Source organism: Ursus maritimus, unplaced genomic scaffold, assembly GCF_017311325.1.
Source record: "Ursus maritimus isolate PB19 unplaced genomic scaffold, ASM1731132v1 scaffold_2, whole genome shotgun sequence".
Lineage (NCBI taxonomy): Eukaryota > Metazoa > Chordata > Mammalia > Carnivora > Ursidae > Ursus > Ursus maritimus.
In genome coordinates this window covers 71,570,753-71,594,844 of record NW_024424452.1, presented here as the reverse complement: position 1 = coordinate 71,594,844, position 24,092 = coordinate 71,570,753, and the positions used below count along the sequence as shown (strand labels likewise).

At 58.3% G+C, this 24,092-nt stretch overlaps 1 long non-coding RNA gene across 1 annotated transcript in view; it reads left to right on the top strand.

Annotated features, from left to right (window-relative positions):
* Positions 1-24,092, top strand: part of LOC121103999 — a 52,611-nt gene continuing 28,519 nt past the window's right edge. Inside the window, exon 1 of the long non-coding RNA XR_005836347.1 lies at positions 1-853. This is a non-coding gene — a long non-coding RNA (uncharacterized LOC121103999). The remainder of the gene's footprint in view (positions 854-24,092) is intronic.

Genomic DNA, 24,092 nt, shown 5'->3' with positions numbered 1-24,092 from the left:
GTCCTCCGCCCGGTGTTACAATCGCCTGATTACCTGTCTCCCTCGCTAGACTACCTCCTAGAGACGCAGAGCCCCTGTAGCACTCCAGAGCAACATGGCCTCACTGAGCACCATGGCGTGCAGGGCCTGGAGGACCGCCTCTGACTACCTACAGCCTCTGCCTTCAGGAAGCTTCTGCCCTTAAGAAGCAGAGCTGAAGCCCTCCAAGGAAAATGGGTTTGCAAAGCAGGTAACTGCACGAGAAGACTTCTGTTCAAGTGGGAGATATGAAGGTGTTGGGACGAGGGTTCGATGTCGTGAGCATTTTAGAATCTCCTGGTGTGAACAAAAGATGGAAGGATTTGGAAGACCCGGGCTGAAGAGCAGGCCCTCAGCTTCTGCACCTATACACTGAAGTTGGTGATACCGTCCTCACAGGGCAGCAAGGACTCGGCGGATAAGACACATGAGATGCTCCTGTGCCGAGAGCACAGCCCCATCTGGGGCTCCTCTGTCCTCACGAGAGCACACAGAGGTTGTTCGCCAGCTCCGCGTCACACTGATGCCGTCTGTGCGTCTGCCACTGTGGCAATGGGTGGGTGTGGTGTAGAGAACGTGGGTGTGCACGTGCGGGGTCTCCAGTATGGGTGTTTGTGCAAATACTACAAAATAATCAAGACTTCATCCCTCTCTAGTCCGTCCAGCTCCCTGGGATATCGCTGTGCTTTAATTAAGTGGCATTGTCTTGTGTTCCAGAAGTCGCATCACTGTCTCATCCACTATATTCTTGGGGTGTTCCTGGAGTCACCTGTACGTGCTCGTCATTTAAATTGAATCAACCTGCACTGTAGGACGTCTGCCAAGTGTTGAGTGAGTAAGTGGACAAAAAGACAATGAATGGTTGATGTAATCTGGGCAGATATTTTCCCCTCTTCACAGATGATGGTGAAACCCAGGCTGAGGGACTTGGTCATTCAGTTGACAAAGTGCCAAGCTCGGAGTACAGGGTTTTTTCCATGAGATAAACCCACCATAATGAAGTCATTTTTAAAAAATGGTTAACGATTCCTTGATATTGTGTTGATTTTAGTGGGCTGTATGACCTCTCATGACACCATTACTTACTAGCCTGTTAATCTTTGTTTAGTTCTTAATCAAAGTAGATACACATTTTCCAGTTTTGTATTTGCTACTTGCATATGTGAATACTGTCGCATGTGTGTTTCATATTCATTCTGAGGGTCTCATAATGCTCAGGAATTGAAAAACAATACCCAAGACCCACAGTGGTTTTTCTGTAATGACCGTTTGTTGGGGACGTTGCGCCCACTGGGGTCGCGGTCCACCCCTGCTGCCTCTTCCACCCGGCCAGCCCTGCCTCTTGTCCGCTGACTGGGTGGCCGGTGGCTCGGTCAGCTTCCTGTCGAGGTTCCCATCAGATGTAAGGGTGAGGTGCTCTCTGTGCGTTCTTAGAGGCACATGGGCAGGGATCACCTGCCTCAGGTAGGCCTGGGCCCCTTCTCGCCACCATGGTGCCCATTGGCATTGAGGACCCCCTCCCCGCTTTCTCATGGGCACAGGCCCTTGGCATCCACCCCACTCTGGGAAATGGTTATCCAGAGTCAAGCAGGAAGCGGAGAGAATGGACTGCTCTTCCTTCTCTGGGGCTGGGGCAGGTTGGAAGGAATAATCAGGAGGCTGCCGGGGCACGGGAGGTTCCTGAATGAGCTGTTTCTTTCCGACTGGAAAGAAGGGACACCCTGACTGGTGGCACAAGGACCCTGCTCTGCCTCTTCTCTGGGCCCACAGCAGGAAGGCCGGAAGTGTCCCCCAGTCCCTTCCAGGCCAGGTTTGCAGGGGTAGCACGAAGAGAAGCCAGGGACCTGGGGGCCGAGGGGCTTCCACTCCAACGTCAGCCTCGCACCAGTGAGACCCGGGGCTAGTCGTCTTGTACATTTGCCAAGGGCATGCAGGTGAAGCCAGGAGTGTGGAGTCCTTTGAACCCCCAGCACCCAGGAAGCAGATCCTGGACAGGATCCAGGGGGCAGCAGCACTTGGTCCCTGTGCCAGGTCCCCCGACCCTGCTTCCCCGAGAAAGAGCCACCCTAGCCCCAGCACCGCCCCTGCCCGGACCAGCAAAGGCTGCTGGCTTCTGTCCACCACGCTCACTCACCCCAAGAAGGTATGGGCTTCCCCGCATTCTCAGGTGGGTCTTACCACCCCGGCTGTGTTTGGGTTCAAATGATGCAGCCGCCTTTCCTGCGACCTGGACAGTGGGCCGTTCCAGGGCCAAGTGTGATTGCTTTCGATGTCTGTCCTCAGGCCACGGACAGCGGGCTCCTGAGGGACAGGGCAGCCTGTGGACCCCACAGGACCTGGACGCCCCTCAGGTCAGAACCAAAGTCGTGTTCCCGGCCCCAGGACCTCGTAGAGAGAGGCCACCGTCCGGGCGTGGAGGCCAGGCGTCCCTGGCTTCTCCCAAAGCCTGGCCTACACAGTGCAAACACAGTGGGAAATGGGGTGCCCCACGGAACCCCAGGGCAGGCCCCCTGCGAGGCTGGCAGAGAACCATGGCGGCTGCATCCCCCGCTGCCTCTGTCATGTGGCCCCAGCAGCTGAGCAGCCCAGCCCCCAGTTCCCAGGGAGGCAGCTACTCCTGTCCCTCTGTCAGTCTGGAGGCCCCATGAGACTCCCAAGAGCAGGGAGGCAGAACAGGGAGTCCCTGGGACAGGAGAAGGCTAGGGGGGCAAGGGGAGGCCATGGTAGCCTGGGGTGACCCTCCCCTCCTCCACCAGGGATGGAGTGGGGGCTGGGACGGGGCTGACCTGAAAAACAGCTGGAGCTGAGGTGGTCCACTTGCTTTGGTTTCAGACTGTTAAGATTTCGGATTAGCAAGAGGGGAGGCCATTGGAACTTGCTGCCACAGAAGCTTTTCTCTCTCCCTGCCCCCGGCAGCCCCTGCCCCCGGCGGCCCCAGCCCTGCCCTTCCCCCTGCTCCCCAACCTGGGCTGCCCCCAATACACTGGTGCAGGATGCGAGCTCTGAGCTCACGTGGCTCCGGGGCAGGCGTCCTGGGAGGTGGGCTTCGGGCTGTCCCCGTGGATACGACAGTGGTTTTCAGTAAGTGACGGCACTGGGGTCCGAGCCAGGGGCACATCTGAAGGACGGACACTCCGGCGCTTTGAAATGCACACTGTTCTCTCCACTTATTCACACGTGCGCACTTGAACAGGGCCCTGTGCATCACGGGGGACTCGGGTATCATGAGGAGGTAGCCAGCAGTCATGAAACCTGTGTGCGGGGCAGTTCCAGAAAGTTCCAAATGTCGAGCGCCTTGTAATTCAAGGTGAGGTATGTGGGTGGGTGGCAGTGCGACTTCATGCCTTTTTGAAATCCAGAATCCCCACGGGAGGAGCACTCACCCTTGTGCAGGACGCCGCGTGATGCGCGTGCACGTGGCGTGTGGCTCAGGGTCCCCACGTGCCTGCGGAGAGCATGAAGACGCACTCACGCCTGGGTCCCTCCCGCACAGGTTCTGATTTTGCTGGTCAGGATGTGGCCCGGGCACCTGCGTCTTCTAATATCCATGGGCAATTCTGATGTGCCACAGAGCAGAGGGCTGCAGGCCTGGACATGACGCTCGCTGACTCCTCACGCTCTCTGCCCTTCATCTGAACCACAGTCAGGGTGGAGCCTCCAGCAGGTCGGAGGGCAGACTGCGACACCTGCCCTTTACGACTCAGGCATGGCCAGCAACCCCTGGAGAACCGAATTCTGCATGGATTTCACAGCACGATTCACAGAAATGTTAGCGCCCTCAGCGCAGAGCAGGCTCCATGGGCTAAGGGACCGGAGGAAGGTCAGGGTGGATGGGTCTTGAAGCAAGTGTCGTGGACGTGCGCAGAGTGGGCATAGGGTGACACTGCCCCATGGGACCCCCGGCCAGAAGCCATGGGCTCGCTTCCCTGGACCGAGCCCCACACCCAGTGCACTCTGTCTGGTTGGCGGGAGCTGCAAGAAAGGGACTGCAGTCCCCATGGACCGAGCAGCACCAGAGTCTCTGCGGGGCCTGTGGGCCTCAAGCCAGCCGGCGGGGTGTTAGGGAGAGAGGCGGTGCTCACCAGGTCAGCAGGGAGATACGTGGCCTCCCCTGGCACCACCACAAAGCCCACATGCGGTCCTGGGGCAAACAGACCAGGTGCCTGGAGCCTCACTCCCAATACCACTGGGCGTCTGGCCTTCCCAAACAGCCGGCCAGCCTGACCCGCAGCAGAGTAGGGCCAGGACCCCGCAAGGATGCCTGCAGAGAGGGTTTGCCCTGAGGTCTGCAGAATTCCTTCCCCAAGGCCTCTGGGCTGGAAGACACAAGCGTCGGCTGTCCCCAGGCCTGGTGCCGACCAATGCATGGGTGTCGGGGGAAACGGGGCTCGAGGCCCTCTCTTCCTTTCACTCCTGCATGAGGGTATGTGGGGCAGGCACCTGCCACAGTGACAATGCAAAGGCCCAGCCTACAGCTCCCGGGCTCTCTGAGGCCTGCTTGCCCATGTAGGGAAATAGGGAATAACAGGAGGAGGAGCGCTCGTTTTGGCCCCGTGAGGCTCAGGTACAGCTGAGGGACTTGCTTGAGCCAACGAATATGGGTGACAGGTTCCGCCTCAGGCAGAAGCTTCCAGAACCAGCACATGACTTCCTCCACTCTGAGTGGCTGCTCGGCAGTAACACCAGCCTTGATGACAGGTGATCAAGCCACATGCCCCAATCAGCCTTGGCCTCAGCCAGTGAGCTCTGCTCAGAGGCCATCCAGGTTCAGCGTAGACGCCAGTCCCGTCCCAGCAGCAAGAGGCCATGGTGGCTCATCTGTGCCATACCCCTTCTGGAAAGAGCTCGCTCACTGGAGCCGCCGCTGCTCTTGAGAGCACACAGTGGGCAGCGGGCAAGGGCAGGTGTCCGCTGTCTGGGACTCACCTTCTGGGCACATGGACACAGTGGTGAACACAAGGCCAGGCGGCGCTATGGGGGTGGGGGGCAGGGAGGGAAGCAGCCAGGGTGGATCGCAGGGTGTGAGCAAAGTTGGGTTTGGCGCTGAGGGTCTCGGGAGCTACTAGAGGGTCCACGGCAGGACAGCGACCTGGTCTGACTCAGGTTCACAGCTTCCTAGAGCTGTTGGCGGGAGACGGATGCCACAGCGACGGGTGACCCTGACCTGGCCGGTGGAGCCGATCCCACAGGACCTGCAGGGCTTGGACATGGGACGTAGGACAGAGGGAGCAAGGACACTTGCTGAGTTCTTACCTCGGGAAGGTCCAAATGCCACTAAAATCCGGATAGGAAAAGCGCCACACAGAAAAACGGGAGATGTTTTATTTCCTTAGTGGTTTTCCGGAGAGGCCTTTACTGATGAAGGGGTGGGGGACACAGAGCCCTGAGGGTTGGTCCTCCTCATGCTCCTGGCTTCCAGCCCAGAGGCCTTGCTGCTGCCGGCATCTGAGGGAGCATGAGGAGCCCTCCATCCGGCTCTGAAGGGCGTCCATGTCCTCACAGGAAGGACTCACCCGGCGGCCCCAGCGGACAGAACGCAGGACAGTATCTGTTCTGGCTTGCGCTCGCGGCTCCGCAGCGGGAGCAGCACCCCAGCCACCGGCGAGGGTGTCGGGGGCACAGTGAATGGGTTGTAAGCGTCCCTCTGGTGCCAGTTCCCACCCCGAATGTGGGGCTGGAGCAAGGACTGGCTGAGCTTGTGCACTGGCTTGATTTCCTCCTCTGACATCTGTCCTCCCAGCCTCCTGTCTTTACACAAATGCACAACAGGAACAAAACCCCCAGCTTAAAAATACAGGTTTTCCTTTTAGCGACCCAAAGAGCCCGAATGCCCTGCAGCCACTCGGTCCCGCCTGGTGGCTCCATACGTCCCGTCTTTGGTCTGTAGGGGCATCGGTGTGGCTGTGGTCCTGCCGCTGGCTGCATGGGACGGTGAGGTCGACCCTCAGAAGCCCTGGGTCAGGTCGGGCCGGTTCCCTCACTGCTGTCCGGCTCATCCTGAATCGAGAGGTGGTTTCGAGCCAGGGGCCGACCCTGGGCATGTCAGTCTTGCTCTGGGGTTGGCACTCGATGCCTTAACATTTCTCAGAAACGTAAAGGAAGGTGTGAGCTTCCATATGTGTCAGAATGGAGCACGGTAATGGGGGTGGGAGGGTCCACAGGGAGTCTTGGTGGCAGGGGTAACGGTGTTGAAGTCCTACCGCCAGTCCTCCAAACATGGCCCCGTTTGGAGAGTCAATGCAGAGGTAGTTAGGGCTAGACAGAGTCACGTGGAGTCTCGGGTGGTTAGGATGGATGGCCACTGACGCCAACCAGTGCAGGTCATTCTGGTGTTTACAATTCTCAGTTTCTTCAGAGGGAGACCAAGAACATTCCAGAACCCCTGCCTCTCAATTTGGCCCCTTTCTGTGCATTTGTTCCCTGGAAACCCCTCGAGGTCGGACGCTGTGGGAAGAAGCGCATGGTCCCCGGGGACCATCCTATGGGGCGTTTTGGCAGGTTGGTCTGACGTCTGGTTTTTGCAGTGTTGTCCCCACACTGGCCCTCGTGCTGCATTCTAGGGTGAAGGAGGGGCCTCAGGCTCGTTGCCGGGGGGTGGGGAGGGGAGAGCGGCAGCCACTTCCACGTAGCTGTGGAAGGCGTAGACACCGCCCCGGGGAGAGAGGCGTAGACACCGCCCCCTCTGCTAACTTGGGTCTAGAACTGAGCTCCCGACTCCCAGCCTCCGTGATGGCACCCCAGACACCGGGGTCTGCCCGCTTGTCCGTCCATGCCGGCTCCACTCAGGAGCAGACAAGGGACCTCCAGAGGCACCACGATCTGGGGTGAGAGAGACACCAAGAACCACGGGGGCCGGGTGACAGGTGCAGCGGGAGCCCGAGTGGGCGCCCACCCAGGGAGGCTTACTGGAGGAGGTGGCATTTCAGCCAGGTCAGCAAAGACAGCAGCTGGGCTATGAAGAGGGAGAAGGGGACCCACAGGTGGATGTGGAAGGAAGAAGGAAGAGGACAGTGGGGGCCATGGAGGGTCCGAGGGTCACACCAGAGCATTTCATCGGGGCGTGAGGGCACTGGAAGGCTGAGGGCACCACAGCACACGTGGCCGGCACAAACCAATGCAAGAACCACGTACTTCCTCGAATCCAACACCTTAAATGAGCTCGAGCGGCACCCAGCGCTGGGGCGGGGGCTCCAGGAGTAGCCTCCTTCCCCAGTTCTGGGCAGACTTGCCCTGACACATGTGGGACCCGGGGCAAGAGCCCACGTCTAAGTATTTGTTGCAAGAAGCCATAAATAAGCCATAAGTATGACGTGTTCTACTCTCCAGCCTTGACAAATGCACCCTCACAGCACCTGGAAGGCCAGGTTGAATTTGGAATTTTGAATTCTGTGCTGCAGAAGGTGGAGATGCAGGGAGAGCTGGCTGCGGTCCCCTCCCCTGCCAGTGGGCTTGCCCAGGCCTTGCGTACACCATGTGGACCCGCAGCCCACAGGCCTTCTCTCTGGCCCACTTCCTGCAGAGAGCTGCGTGGTGGCCGTCTGCTGGGAGAGACTGTCCTGGGGAGGGTTCCCATGCAAGTCCCGCAAGCAGCTCAGGGCCATCGAGGAGGGAGTCTGGGGTCCAGGGTCTGCTGAGCACGCTCCAGATCCTATAAGGCAGGGTGCAGGCTGATCATGTGGACCCTGCCCCCTGGGAAGGCCTGCGTCCAAAGGGCCCCCTGAAACGTGGGTGTCAGGGCTGTTATGGGGTCTCTGGGCCTCATCTGGTACAAGGAGAATGTGGCTGTCATGTAAGCAGTGGCTGACGTCCCTACAGAGGGTTTCCATGGGGGCAGACGCAGCAGCCGGCTGGAGACTGTGTCACCAACCCCGAGCAAGCCTGGTTGGGGGCTGAAAGTCTGGGAGGGGCTGCAGGCCCGGAGCTTGTCCTGGCCCATCAGGCAGCGTCCCTCTGCACTCCTGCCGCCCATCCTGTGCAGGGCTTGGCGGCTCTGGGTCTGAGCATCTGGGTAGCCTGGTGAGGAGAGCTCATGGGGCCTGGGAACCTTGAGAACGTTGATTCCATCTCTGAAAATTGAAGTATTTTCCCTCGGTTCTGTCTTTGGGAACACCTCCATGTGGGGTTAAGTTATGACGACATCCCAAACAAAAACAGCCCAACGCCCAAGAAAGCCCCCATGCAGTTTCTCCCCACCCTTCCTCCCTGCCTGGCAGCCCAGGCACCCTGGCCCCCCTGTTCCCAAGTGCCACCAGCCTCCCTCTCCCACAGCTTAGGCCCCGACACGTCAGCTGACCCATCAGCCAGCATCTCGCTCTGTCCATAGTTTGTTCCCTGCTCTTAATTTACCAACTAGTTATTACACGTGGCGTGTGTGGGCTGAGAGCCGGAGGCCCAGGAGGGCTCTGAGGGGCGTTGGTGGCCTGCCCTGAGTGGCACACCCCACAGAGATGCCCCGGCTGGGAGCCTGACCGAACCCTAGCATCCTTGTGCTCCGCTCGCCAACATGGAACGCAGGAACTGGGCATTGCTGGGGCCATGCCCCTTGCCATGCGGAGGGGCCACGGGGAGGGCAGTGAGCACCCAGGGCCGAACTCCAAGCAAGGTTCTAATGCCGGTGTTCTGATGTCTTGATGCCAAACACCTGAGGGGTCAGGTGATGGAGACTGCTTCTCCAGCGGCTGACGGGGCTCATCATCATTGCCGGCCTCCTCTGAGGGCCCGGGGGGGAGGGGGGCTGGCACGGACCCCCAGAGCTTTAGGGACAGCGCAGAGGTGTGGAGGGTAGGGTCAGGTTGAGGCCCCAGTATTGGGTGCCCCCCGGGTGCCTGGAATGTCCTGCTCCCTCCAGGCCAGACCCTCTCTGGTCCCCCCACTCAGCAGCTGAGCCCGCCCTGCTCCTGCGCATCAACACCCCCTCCCTGCCAAGGCCCCCCCCCCCGTCGCAGAAGACACGCCATAAACATCTGGCCTTGACCCTACATCTGCCTCCAGCCACGAACCCATTTCTTCGCTTCCTGTGACAGAATCTCCTAGTCCTTTTCCTTCATTTTCTGACCTCTTTTTGGAGACGTTCACGCACGTCAAGTGCATGAATCTCGAGTAGAGCTCCGTGACGTGTTGAAATGTCACCCCCGCTGAAGCCAGCCGGTGTCTGCTCCGCCTGCAGAGGAGAGTGCTTCGGGCCTCCGGCTAACCCTCCGGGGGCAGGGGCAGCAGCCAGTGGTCAGCGGCTGTCTTTGCAGGGTGACCACTCACCCGCAGCTTGGGCATTTTCACAGAGAGGAGGAGGTGCCCGGGGAATCGTGGCGAGGCCGCAGGTGTGTGCGCCGTGCCCCTGTGCGCTCTGAAGGCGCCCCAGGAGGAGGACAGCAGTGTGAGTCTCCGGCGGAGCCTCTGCCTCTGGGCCCCCCGCAGGTGGGTCTGTGTCCCTGCCACCACGGCAAGAACACAGCTTATTCGGTTTTCCTTAAAATTCAGTGTTTCTAGGGGTGCCTGGGTGGCACAGCGGTTAAGCGTCTGCCTTCGGCTCAGGGCATGATCCCGGCGTTATGGGATCGAGCCCCACATCAGGCTCTTCCGCTATGAGCCTGCTTCTTCTTCTCCCACTCCCCTGCTTGTGTTCCCTCTCTCGCTGGCTGTCTCTATCTCTGTCGAATAAATAAATCCTTAAAAAAAAAAAATTCAGTGTTTCCAGAATGTGCAGCTGCAGGCCTCGCTTGGATTAATCCTTGAAATCTAATAAGCAAACCATACTGTTTGGGGCTGTATTAGGAAATTCGGTGCTGAATCGAAAAACATATGCTATTTGATTGTTGGTCCTCCAGATCCACACTTAACGGAGCAGGTCCCTGTGAGACTTCCGCATGCCTCCCTGTCCTCAAGCGTGTTCCGCTCAGCGGACAAGTCCCCGTTCCAGAGGCTCTTCTCATGTGTCAGTTATTTACGTATTTCCCTCTTTGTTTTCACCCTTTTGTTTTTACTTTATGCTTCTCCTTGTACCTGGAGTCTCCGTCACCAGTCGTGTTACATGTCCTACTCCCTTGTCCCCATAAGCTGTGCCCGAGCCACCACGTCTTCACCGCAGGCCACTCCTGGATCTCATTGCTCTGCTTGGTGTCCACTCGTCAGTATTTTGACAGACATTCTCTCATAATATCTTCCAGAAACGTTACCTTCCCACTGTAAAACTTTCTGAGTGTTTGCCTAATGATGCTTCCATTTTGCACAAGAACGGTCTGCTGGCAGGTATTCAATTCTGGGGGCAAAATCATTTGAAGATGCTGCGTCCAGTCAGGAGGGAAGTCTGTAGCTTCTTTTTTTTTTTTTTTTAAGATTTTATTTGTTTATTTGTCAGAGAGAGAGGGAGAGCACGAGCAGGGAGGAGAGGGAGAGAGAGAAGCAGGCTCTGTGCTGAGCAGGGAGCCCGACGTGGGGCTTGACTCCCAGGACCCTGGGATCATGACCTGAGCCGAAGGCAGATGCGTAACTGACTGAGCCACCGAGGCAGCATCCCCCACGTGTGGTTTCTGTGGAGAACGTCTCATCATTGTTGGCTCTCGTTCTGAACGCCCGCAGGGGATGCCGCCTCCCCGTGAAGTCCTGGAACTACGCGCATCCGTGTCCTCGTGCGCCGAGTCTTGTCCATTCCTGCCAGCACTTCCAGGCCCATCCAGTCCAGGGTCTTTCCTGGACTTCGGCAAAATTCCTTTTCTTCTGGTTTGGTTGCGTGCTTCCATAGAGCAGAGTAAATTCTGTGTTCTGGAAGCTTCCGCAGGTGTGAATATGCTCTGGGGGAGCAAACAGCTGGGTCTCCACAGATGTTTCTACCCATCCACTGGGGAAATGTGGCCAAAACGGAGGACAGTGGTGGAGGAGGTCTTCTGGAAGCAGGACTGGTTCGAGGTTTGAGGCGGGTGACCCCTTCACGACACAGTCCACAGTTTTTGCCCAAATGCAGAAGAGACTGGAAAATCATGGAAGAGTCTCAACGGGCTTTTGCAGCGCAGGCTCCAGGAGCCAGCGTCCCACAGGCAGCCCCACAGCGGGGGCACTCCTCACCACCCTTTCGCAGCACCCTCTGACTTGACCCACACCTGCTGTGGTTCTCCCCATCCCCATCTTCCTGCCATGTCTGTGGGGTCTGACAGGACCTGCGCATGTGCCAGCGGGCCCAAGGCGCCACCACGCCGTCCTTGCTATGATGTCTCTGTCTGCAGCTGTGTGAATCTCCAATCTTCGGAGTCTCACAGAAGTTCTGCTCTCTCCCAGCTCCCGATCCTCTCTGGCCATCGGGGGCTTCAACCCGTCCCTCCTTTACATAAATGTTAGAGACGACGTGGCAGCAAGCCTTGGTGTCCCAGCCACTCGATCCCACATCCGGTCCCATTCCACACAGAGCACAAATGCTACCTGGAGGAACGATGGTCCTGGGACAGGAGGACATGGGAGAGGGTAGCAGGGAGACAGCATCCCCAGGGAAGGGGCAGTTTTGTCCCATGGAGGGTGGACCCCATGGGCTGGACTCTGGACGCTGGAGGAGCTCACGTGGGGGGGTATCCTGGGCTCTCTGGAGGTTGGGCAGGGTTGGAGACCCCACGAGGCCCCGTGCACTGACCTGCCCCCAGCGATGGTGCAGGGACGCCGGTGTCAGCTCCAGACCCTGTGTGGCTGTGTGCGCACAGGGGCACTTGAGGGAAAAACAGCATTTTCCAAGTGGATTTCGAGGGCTGTGTTTAGAGCCCATGGCCCAGCCAACAGGGTTCTCGGCGAGGTGGGTCAGACACCTGAATACAAGTGCCGCGCGAAGCCCCGAGGTGATGCCCCGGGTTCTCCTGCACCTGCTGCAGTTCCCCCGACCCCGTTGTCCTGTTGTGTACATGTGGGCCACCTCGTCCTTCCTGCAGCACGCACAGATGTCCTGTGACCGCCATGCAAGGATGGCACTGGCCCCTCCTTCCAGGACTGATGTGCCCATCGGCAGCAAGGCGCTCGGGGTCACCCCGGCCAGCAGCAGCTAGCCCGCCCAGGGCGGCTCCTTCTGTCCTACTCGGGGCCCTACCGAGGGCCCATCCACCAGAGCGACCGCCAGGCTTCTCAATGTTCTCAAAAAAAAACACAAAAAAACACTCCTGGGATTTTGACTGTGACGATAGATCTATTTAGGGAGCATCGACATCTTAAAAATCCTGAGACTTCCAGTTCGTGAACGTGATGTGTCTCCATTTACTTAGACGTTTGCAGTCCCTTCCTGCCATCCTTGGGAGAGACCTCGTGTAGAGTCTTGCACACGTTTTGTTGGGCTCCTTCCTGGATATCTGATTCTTTCTGATGTTTTTGTAAATGACACTGAGAAGTTTTCCGGTTCTCATTTTTTGCTCGTATATAGAAATACACTTCATTTTTGAACTTTGGCCTTCTGTCCAATGACCGTATTAATCCTGATCGCTTGTAGATTCTTTCGGACTTGGTGCACACGCAATCCCGCCATCTGCTCACAGGGACAGCTTCTCTGCTCCATACAGTCTCTACACTTTCTTTGTCTTCAAGGACGATGTTAGAGACATGGTGAGAGCGTGTCCTTGTCTCTCAACAACAGCGACAGGGGCTTTGCCCATGAGGGCACTTCTTGGGTGCAAGGTAACAGCCACTCACCACCCGTCTCTCCTGCTCTGAGACAGGGTGTGCCTCGCCTTGCGGGTCCTACAGACACTGCAGCCGTGTCTTCCCAGCACTGGCCTTTGCCTCTTGCATGGAAGGAAGGGAAGACAGCGTCACTACCTTGGAAATGGGGACACTGGGCTCAGCAGTAAAGGGAAGCAGAACTAGAATCAGAGCTGACATGTCTGCCTGCTGCCTGGCCCCCCAGGCCAGGCTGTCCCAAGACCACATGTGGGGCAAAGCTGGGCTTGTGTGTGGTCTTATGAGCTGAACTTTGGAGCTGAAATGTGCATGTTTCTCCCAGCAGCCCTAGGAAGAACACAGGCACCACTCTGCTGCTCCGACCCAGTCTGTAGGATGCAGACCTCAGTCCATGGCCGGGGTCTGTGGATACACAGGAGGGCTGAACGCGGAGTCAGTGCATTCGTGCTGAAGGAGAGTGTGTGCTTCCGGCTCTGAGGGGCTTAAACCGTTCGAGTATGACATTCAGGGAAAATCAAACCTCACATGGTTGGTGTCTTTCCAAAGCATCGCCAGTGGCCCCGATCGTGATGATGGTGGTGGCTGACCTGAGAGACACTGGCCCTGTTGGCACGTCTCTGTCCCTTCCTGGACTAAACGGAGAGCGGGATGGGGCTTGTCAGCGGTCGGCTCTATCTTCTAAGCCTCCGATCTGCTCACCGGTCACGAGCCCGCCAGGACCCACGTGCCAGCCTCCCCTCCCTTCCCAGCCCCCCCGCCCCGGGCTGCCTGTGCCTCCCCGACCTGTGCTGTCCTTCCCCCCGTCAGCCGGTGTGGGGATCATACTCAAGACCCTGTGACAGTTTCCCATGACGCACAGAGGGCAGTGTGAGACCCTTTACCATAGCCGTCCCTCGCCGGACCAGCCGTCCCCTCGTAGCGATGCTGCCCCGGCTCCGCCGCCCCCACCTGCCCCACCCACACCCCACCTGGAGTACCTGTGGCTCCACGTCCAACACTGGGAGGCAACGGCCCCTGCAGCAGGGTGACCCCGGGTGCTCTCACTCCAGCTCCACAGCCGTCACCTATTGGAGTGGGCCCCTCAAACCACCCGTGCGCCCCCTTGCCTGAGTCTACTCATCACAGAAATGTGTCTGTCATGGTGATCGCTGTAAAGTTCCTCAGGTCAGGGTCTGCGACACTGTGTCCCGAACAGGGCACGTGGCAGGTGCACATGCAGTAAGTGTTGAATGAGCAGACGAGGAGTCGGGATGATGCCCGGGCCCGGTAGTTCCTGGGCCTTGTTGGAGCACGGAGAGAGGGAGGAAGCAGCGGCTGTCCTGGGGGATGGGCAGCAGACCCCAGGACGGTCAGCCAGTCTGCTCGGGGAGGCCACTCCCGTGGTGTTGGCCTAGCTGTGCATCCGACTCAGGGGCACAAGCCTGTGTTCCATTCACCTTAGAGACCTCAGCACTGAGTACGGGGCCTGCCGCGGAGGGTGCACCCCATTAGAGTTTCCTGGATGAATACATGATGGGCTGAAGGAGTGGCTGGCGTTTCCCAGCAATACCAGTTTTGTGGGCTGCCTACAGCCGCAAAGACACCAGGCAGCAGCGCCCTTGATTGGAAAGCAGCCAGTGGGCCTGCCCTCATCAGGAGTCTCCAGAGAGGCAACATGGCCCGCTTGGCGGGGTCCTCGGAAGCCTGCCCCCCATCGTCCTGGAGCTCTGCAAACAGGCCTGGGCTCTGACTCAGTTGCTGAGACTCCAGAGGAGCCCCTGCTCAGGATGAATAGGTGGGGACAAGCGTCATCAGGACGGGTGCTCCCGAACGCGGACAGTTGTGTGGGCTCGGGACACATAAGGAGAGCAGGCGACACCTCCGGACCCTGTGCGCAGGGGGTGGGGTGTGGGTCGGACAGCTACATGGGACCGTTCTGGATCCAACACTGAGTCCACACCTTCCCCACTTCAGCCCAAAAGGGCCAGCGGCCATCTTGTCAGGGGCATCTCAGCACCACAGCCCCCGTAACTGCCCCTCCGCCCCCCAGACAGCCCGCTCTCGCCCTTTGGCCCAGACTTGGACACCAGCCTCCATAGTGGCGTTTTCAGTGTCGAAGGTGTTTGGCTTGGAGCCTGAGTCTCCACTTAAATCAGGAGGACTCGGGCGACTCACTTCAACCTCCTTGACCCTCAGTTTTCTCACCTTCGAAGTGGAGACGTGGATTCCTGCATCCGAACATTCTGAGAAGTCTGTGTGACCTGCGGGGTAGCACCTGGCCAGGCATCTGGGAAGTTGTTCATCTCTACGACTGATGGAATTATTACCGCCCAGCAGATGTTTGCTGTTTGAACCGACCGGACGTGTTCTGTGCTCCTCGGAGGCTCACGGTCTGTCGGGGAAAGGTGTGCACACTGGCCTTCAGAAGACGAGAAGGGAGGCAGATGCTGTTCCATCCTTGGAACAGGTGGTTGCTTGGGGCCAAAGGTGGGGACCGAGGCCCCGGCTTACGTCCTCACAAGCCCAGGCCCGAGGCTACCTGTGACCTGGATAGGGAGGTAGTGGGATGGGGACAGGGTCCATCCTTCGCATCATTCCACCAAGTGCCCCATGAGCACCTGCGCTTCTGACTCATGCCCCTGCTCCCAGCGCAGTGCATCTACACAGCTGGCTTGCACGGTGTAGACCTTCACCCTGACTCTGGCTTCACCCTGAGGCTACCACTCTCAACACTGGAACTTGAGCCAAAGTCGGTTCTCGGGTCCTGCACCCCTCACCCCCAGACCCTGAGTCTCGACCAAAGGTCACCTCTGCCCCGCCTGGGCCTCCGTTCCAGTAGGAGCAGCGGCACCTGCTGTCCGGGGTGGGAACAGCCCAGTCCTGGGTCACGCACTCTCACGCGGCCCGACGGCCCTGCTAGGTTTCCACGTCACCTTCTTGGAGGCCTCTGAGACGGGGAGAGGCTGGGATGGAGGAGACCATCAGCCTCACCCTCATCGGGAAGACGCAGTAGAACACAGCCCTGCCCCCTCTTCTGCATCATTCACCTCCTGCTGGGGGACAGTGTGCAGGGACCTGTGACCTGAACCACGGAGGGCCGGCAGGAGACGGGGCTCGGGTGGAAGACAGGGCTCTGGGGACAACACCTAACACCGGAAGGAGCCGCGCAGACTTTGCATAGGAAATGGGATCGCCATAACGATGACTTCTTAAAGGATCATTTATCCCTAGCGTCTGGCTAAAACCCACATTCGCAGGTAAATGAGCAGACTTGCTCGAACTAACAGACGCTCACGGGAGCCAGTGCCAAGCGGCCGACACAGAAACTCTGTGTACAGCTCCCCAGATTTACCTGCTTCCAGCCCAGGCTTTTGGCTAAAAGTTTTTTCTTAGAACCAGTTAATTATTGTAGAATCCTCTTTCTGTTGAGTTAACAGACAGAATCGGAAGTAATTGAATTAAAACACTTTCCCTGAGACACAGTGAGACTGATTAACTCGATCGTCTTGTACTCACTGTTTTCTAGTCATGGAAAGCACATTCTCCTTTTAATTAACCTTCTGGGCTTTGTCGAAGCTCTAAGCCAGGATTTATCGGTGCTCTGCTCATGAGCAGACACCTCCCGAGTCCCCGCAGGGCAGAGGCCGACGGTATATGAGCAGGTCCAGTCCATCAGGGGTGACTGCTCGGCTCTGTCTGCGCACATCAATGAGTATCACCCACAGGGACCCGTGCGTGCTCTCTGTTCCTCACAGTCATGACACGACTGCGACCAGTTTATGGACATAGAGTAACAAGGAGGGACGAGCTTAGGAAAGGCTCACAGGGGTCTCCTCTCAGTGAATGTGACAGCTTCACCGTCTGGCTGCCAGTCTCACAAGCCCAGAGACATGCTGTCAGCACAGCAAGAGTGGCTCTGTTTCTTGGGGCAGACTCATATTCACCAAACTCATAGAGGCTGATGTATAGACCAGGATTAAGCCCTTAACCTCAGGGGTCTGCTGAGTTCTCTCCCTGGGGCTGGGCTGCTTGGGGAGCTGAGTGAGAATTACAAGGTGGTCTTTAAGCTTGGAAGCAGAGTTACCAGGATCAGGCTGAGACCCAGGGAAAGAGGGAAAAAGCTTGGATCATGGGTGATGTTTGGCAGGTCCCCCCAAGAAGGTAGGGCCATTTGATTTATTTATTCTTCATCTCTAGCACTTAGCACATAGTGGGTGCTCAGTAAACGTTTGTTGAATCAATGAATATGTCCCAAAAGGCTGATCCAGGTCCCAACAGCTGAGGGAATGGCTGTGTGTTCTGGGCATGCTTAGGGAGGACCATGTTGAGAAAGTGGACACTGCGGGTGAAGGCTGTGGAGCCTGGCTTCCTTAGCCCAAAAACTTGTGAGGTGGCTGATAGAAGAGGTCTCGAGAGGTCATGAAAAATTAGTCCTGGATAGATGTTTTGGAACCAGACATGTGGGCTGGCCGGGCTGTTAAGTGGCCATATGCGTGGTCCCCAAAAGATGGTAAACTTAGGAGGAGCTGGGGCCTAAGGTACAGAAGACGGCTTGTCCCGAGCCCGGATAATGCTGGTGGTCACTGGCTTGAAAGAAAGCAGTGCAGCTAAGGTGGGCTGTCACCGAGTGACAAACATCGGACCTGCAGGCTTGCGGCGAGGGCTGGGCAACACGCAGCGCACAGGGGCATGGTCTCCATAAGGGGGACCCCACGTGCAGAGGACCCTACGTTCCCGTGGGCTATTGGCCTGTCTGCCCCAAGGCGATATCTCCAGGCTGGGTGGACCTCGGACTTCCTGGCCGGCCAGCCCACAGTGCCCGGGCCCCGTTCATCAAGTGTCTGACCAGCCGCCCCAGCTGAGACCGGAGCTTCCTGTCTTCCTGCAAATGACCGTTCCAAAGATGGATGTGTCTTTGCTGATCGTTAGAATATGTCCTTTATCAAGCAGCTGGGTGCTCTGAGATCGAGCCTCAGTATTTCTGAGCCCTTGGAAGCAGAGGCAAAGGGTTATTCTGGAAGTAGTTAAAATGTTCTCTGTGTGGCTCTGAGGCTGCACCTCGGGGCTGGTTGGTTCATTCCCTGCTCTGGGAGCAAGTGACTCTGGGGCACCCGCTCTTTGTTCTGGGGGCAAACGGTGAAATGAACAGGATGAGCCCTGAGGCCTGGATCGTTGTTTGTTTCATGACTCAAGGCTATATGTCTCCATGGGAAGATTTTATGGTGAAAAAATCAGAGGCTTCCAGTCTCTACAAGAGGATGTGTATTGGAGGTAAGATTGTCAAGCCTGGGCTTTGTTTCCTGAAAATGGGCCATGCGTTAGGTGGCTTGTCTGCAAGCCCCCGGCTCAGTATCACATGCCCAGGAAGGGACCCGGCACCCCCGCGGGAGCCTTGCCGGCCAGCGGAGCTGCTGTAACTCTTTGCCAGGCCCACGGCCGCCTCACCAGGTGCCGCGATGGCTTCTGTCCCCGTCGAGACCACTGGAGACCTCAGTCACCCGTGACGTGTGCTCTCCTAGGAATGCTATCTGCGGGACAGACGCGCCTGAACGCCCAGTCTTTAACAGCCATGATTTCTCGTTCATTCCGCGGCCTGGTGAGGATGTTCCTGGTCTGGAAGTCCCCTCCCCGAGAACATTCAGGGACCCAGGCCTCCATCCTGCAAGTCCCCCGTGTGCTCTGCATTCAGCCTGTGGGTGGAGACAGACAAGGAAGACCTGTTACTGCCGTGCTGAGAACACGCACGTGGCCTTGCCAAGGCGCCAGGTGGGCCCCACGGAAACACCTGCGTAGGGCAGAGAACGGGAGGAAGGTGCCTAGGAGGGAGGCTGGGGAAGGTCCCTTCGAAGAATCCCCCTTCTGGGGTGGGGCTGCCTGGCGTGGCCCAGCTGAAGCTAGGTCTTTGGGCCTGAGCAGGAGGGCACGTGGGCCCGGAGCTGCTGTGCCACGTGCTCCCAGCCTCGCCTGTCACTGCAAGCAGGGGAGCCCTCGGGGAACGCGGCTCCTCTGCTCTCCTTGTCGCCCCACGGCCTCCCAGTACAGGAGGCTTCACCCACTTCCCTGAGGAGCTACGTTAGGTCAGCCAGGGGCAACTGTGGGCTTCTCCCCTGTCCAGACCCCTTCACCTCAAGGAAAGAGGCAGCCCCCTCAGCCCCTGTGAGCCCCGGCCTCCCCGGCCCCTGTGAGCCCCGGCTTCCCCGGCCTCCACGAGCCCTGGCCTTTCCAGCAGTAAAATACAGGTTCTTCTTTGAAGTCCCTCTGGCTCAACAGTTGTTGACCTGGGGCACTTTCGTCCCCCGAGGGGACATTGGCAAGGTCTGGAGACAGTTTTGGTTGTCACACTGGCCACTGACATCCTGCACGCACGGGGCAGCCCCACACGGGACGGTCCGGCCCGCGGTCACTTGTGCTGAGGTCGAGAACGCCTGGTTCCTGCCCCGCAGAGATTAGCCTGCACGAATCTGGGGTTGCTTGAGACATGTGATTTCTGTGCGTTTGGCGCGCTAAAGGGTTCTGCCATTGGCCATCCCTCAAGTAGCTCCTGGGACCCGACACCAGCATGTCACCACAGCGGCTGTGTTTCGGGACCGAGCCCGAGTTCCCTGCTGCGTCCTTCCCTCGAAAGGACTGAGAACTGAAGCAGGAACGTGAAGACGGTGTGCTGGTTTTCCACCGTGGAATTTAGACTTTTGTCCCCAAGTGTTGGTGGGAGGGATGGTTTGCTCAGAGCACCCCCCCCAAACATTCCTCCCCGTGTCCCCTGGGTCTGAGACCACACAGCTGTGACACAGACGCCTACGCCTCCCTCCCTCTGGCCCTTCACCTTTACCGAGCACCTGCTACAGGCCAGGCTCTGTCCCACGCGCTGGCCATGGGGACAGGGGCTCAGACAATTATGCTGCCGTCTTGAGAACATAAACATATCGTTACAGGCAGTTTATCTTCACAATCAGGAGCCCTCGCAATGGAACTCAGTGTATTTTGCCCCAATGTCAGTGAAGAGAATCCTTTCAGATGGTCTAGTTGAGGGATCATAGACCATACACTTTTTTTTTTTTTTAGATTTTTTATTTATTTATGTGACAGAGAGACAGCCAGCGAGAGAGGGAACACAAGCAGGGGGAGTGGGAGAGGAAGAAGCAGGCTCCCAGCCGAGGAGCCCGATGTGGGACTCGATCCCGGAACGCCGGGATCACGCCCTGAGCCGAAGGCAGACGCTTAACGACTGCGCTACCCAGGAGCCCCCTAGACCATACACTTTTGCTACAAAAATCACAGATTTTTAGCTTCCCTGTCCTGGGAGTCCTTGGGAAAGCGTCCCAGCCTTGTCCCACTGCCAGCCTGGGGAGGTGGCCCCGCCAAGTCCGGGGATACAGAAGACAGGGGACTTGTGGGGGCAGAGGAAAGCGCCAAGACTTGGCCAATTCCTCCCAGGCTTGTAAAATTCCAGGGCCAAGTCCAAGCTCCCAAAATAGAATGGACGGAGAGCAAACTTCCTGGCTTTGGAGGGGCCCCAGGGCTGCTGAATGGACTGTTGGGTGCGGGAGGGGGTGTGAGGGTGGGCGGGTGGAGGGGCCCGAGTGACCGCAGGTGACCACGGCCCAGGGCCCTGGGAGCGGCAAGAGCCCCACACCCCTGTGGGCGGTCACTTCTTTCTTTAGCAAGAGACAGTTTGCTTTCTGTGGTCTTGGGCAGGAGCAAATGACAATGTGGCTGTGGGCTGTGCAGGGCCCAGTGACACGTCTGTCCCACGGGCCGGGGCGTGGGTGCTGCGTGTCCATACAGCGGGCAGCGAGAGACACGTGCCTGGGTTGGTGTCTCTGTTCTGAACACAACAGTTCATTCACCCACCGTCCTCAGTAAGAGGCTCTTAGTTCATCAGCAGCGTGTTAAAAATTTATAGCTCAGCGATGAGCCCTTACATGCATATATTCTCTGCTCACAATTTGTCGGGTCGAGTGAAGGCTATTGGTGATGCGTTCATCATCTCTCATGAAGGTATCAGGCACCGTTAGATAAAAACAAGCATTAGATTAAAAAACAAGACAGGCCTGCAGAACCAATTTGCTCACTGCGAGCGGACGGGAAACACTGACTCGAATCCGCTAGGCCTTGACCAGCTCCCACATTCGCTCTGGGATTTTGAAAATCACCGTGTGGGCTTGCGGCCCATACTTCCTGCCATGTGCCTCAGTTTCCCTCCTTGTTAGTCCAACACAGACACACGGTTGGAGTTGAAATATCCTCAAAGATTGAAACAAAGCAATCACACCCACAAAACCCACGTGCTGACCTTCAGGCTCTGGAATCGCCTCCTGACAATGAGAACTCCCTCTCGTAGTCTGGACGCTGATGCCCCAGCGACAGGCCCCTCTGTCCTACACAAGAGCGGGGAGGCCGTCCCCCAGTGTGCTGGATTCCAGAACCATGCACACTCTCTTCTCCTGGTTCCTCTGGCAGGTGCAGACCCGGCCCGGCTCACTGCCTGGCGTGGGGCCTCAGGGCCGCTGGAGGACGAGCACTGCAGCAGGCCACCCCAGGGCGAGGTGTGAGATCTTCTCCATCCCTTTATCCCTCAGGAGTGCGACCACAGTCTTCCCAAGAGTAAGTCAAGCTTGAGCCTCTAGCCCACATGTTTCTTCAAGAGGACACAAATGTTCGGGGGCATGGCAAAGTGTGCCACGTGCATGCATGAGCGTGGTACAATCTCCCTTTTGGTATTACGGATGCTGAGCCCAAGGCCAGCCAGCTGGCAGGGGCTGAGGCTGAACTGTGGCTGAGAGCTCCCCCTTGCCTCTCCCCTGCCCCAGGCCTGCGGCGTGCCTTGGGCCCACAGGCGTCCCTGAGCAATCCCTCCCCTGGCCAAGCCTTCCCTCGCTGCAGCCACTCACAGCCTCCCAGAGCCAAGCTCTACCCTGCACGGGCAGCCATGGACCTGAGGGAGCCGATGCATGTGGGTGCGTGGGGCTGTTATTGTTACTTGGGTCCTGATTTCCTCTTACCAGAGGCCACGTCCACACGGGAAAGTGCAGCCTTCCTGTTTGGAGCTGGGCGGCCATCAGAAGCAGCTGGCGGAATTCCTCCCCATCCCTCCTCCCGCCTTTGGTTTTCCGAGATTGCTTTAGAGTCTTGAAGATGAGTGGGAAAATCCCATAACGGCCCCCAAGAAAGGAAGGAAATCCAGAGCGGGCAAGCCTGGGATAGACGCTGTCCCAGAAAGTCCTCCCTTCCATCCTGCTGCGCTGGTCCCACGGGCAAGGGCGCGGCCTCACGCCAAGTGCACAGCCCGGCCTGGGGGTGGTGGGAGATGAGGGTCCTGTCGGCACATGGGCCTCGCGTGGGGGCTGCTGGCCACAGTGACGGACGAGTGGCTGGCGCAGAGGAGGCCTGCTGCCTGGCATCCACCTTCTGGGTTCCAGGGGAGGTCGAGGTCCTTCCGCATTATCCACACATCATGAAACTAATTCATTTTATTTAACTTCTCACTTGCTGAGCAACTATTACACAAAAGCCAGCCCCACAGAAGGGTCTCTGAGACTAAAGTGAATGTAAGTCCTTGTCCTCAGGAGGACAATGGACACATGGTGCGGAGGAGAGCAGACATGTGGCGGGGAGGACCACGTCGATACAGAGCTAAGGTGGACACAAAGGCCAGGGCACAGGGAGGAAGAGGAGCCAAACCCACAAATCTCTAGGCCCGAGGTGGTGCTGGACAGCCCCAGGGGCCACCCCACACCCCACACCCCAAGCATCAGGAACCAGCTCCGGCTCAAGGGGACCCTCTGTGGGGCTGCAGGGAAGGGGTCCGGGGAGACTCTCTTCCCCTCATGAGCATTCGGGTGCCCCCTCTGCTCTTTCGAGTACTGGTGGCCTCCCGGGTCCACACAGGGATGGGATGCGGGGAGGAGGGAGGGAAGGAGGGAGTCACGTTCCCCCCAAACTGGAGACCTGGAGGCCAGTGTCTGTGAGATGAGGTAATGTCTGCAGCTGCTCTCCCGTGGAGACGGGGCACGCAGGGCCGTGTGCCCAGCAGGCGGTCCCCACCACCCCCGCACACCACTGTCTCCCTCCCTGAAGTTCTGCAGAATTTCGAGGGGCAGAGAGGGAGCAGGAGGGGTGTTTACGAGGCCTTCAGGAAGCCTGGGCTCTGTCCATCCAGCCCGGTCTGTGACCTCACTCAGCCGCCTGCCTGTGTCAGCTGCCAGCTTCTCCGTCAGGGCCGCAGGGAAAGGGGGTCTCAGTGGGGCCAGAAGAGGGGGATGCAGAGGGCTCGGTGTGTGGGTCGGGGAGTGGATGTCAGGGGCTGTTCTGGGGACCGTCTGCATATCAGGCCCTGTCTCGGGATGGGACTTGTCTGCCCTTCCTCATGAGGGTGTAGCCCCACGAGCCGTGGGCCTGTTGAGTCCACGGAGCGTGGTCGTGGCAGGTGCCGGGACCTACGCAGCCCCTCAGAGGAGAGGTGGGCATCTTAATACCTTTCCTGGAGCCTCCTTCCCATTGTCCAGACCCTATTCAGTGGCACTTAGCATTTTGCATATCCTGACCGTCCTCGTTTTGCGGGTTGGTTGCTGGGCACTGTTGAGAAGTGGGCTGGCAGAGTGAACCCTACCTGCTCCAGCGCCAAGTTAACCAAGTTAATGGCCAGCTGGTTAGTTGGTTGCACATGGCTCGATGTGCCTGGCTGCGATTCTCACACCATGGAATGGGACACCGTTGGCATGGCCGTCCCACTGAGACGGGGTGGAAAGGGCACACAGCTCGGGGTCCTGCACCTGTTGCCTCTCACACCCACATTTACTCTCGTCCCAGCCACAGGGACTGGGTTCGGGCCTCACCCTCCTGCAAGAAGGCCACACCCGGGGCGGCCTCGCTCCACTGAGCAGCAGACAGGACAGGCCATCTGGACTCGACCCGGCCACCGTGCAGCACAGTCTGGGGTCTCTGGCCTCGAGCTCCGGTGTGGGGGTAGGAACGGGGCCCCACAGGCCCTTCTTCTGCAAGAGAAGCCACCTTCCCTCTGACCCCAGAGTAAGGACCGGGGAGGCTCCCTCCTCACATGTCAGAGATGTGATTTGGGGTCAGTCAGCTCCGACTTTCCTCTTCCCTTTCCATTCACTGGTAAGCAGTGTTTCACTCTCCGTAGCCTAGAACTCCTGACAAAAAAGGCAGAGGTCTGAGGAAACGGGATCTGCCAGGGTTACCAGAATATTCCCAAGTTTTTATCTGCCTGCAGCCTTGCTGCCCACAGCAGCAGGCGGGGCTACGGCGGGGCTATGGTGGGGCTATGGTGGGACTACTGTAGGCTGGCCAGCTCCCCCTGGGGCCTGGGGTCTCCTCCTGCACAGACCATCACCCGGCCCAGCCTGAGTCAGAGTGGATTTCCCACAGGGCCAGTCTGGGAGCTCACGTCAACAATGCTGTGTGTGTGTGTGTGTGTGTGTGTGTGTGTGTGTGTG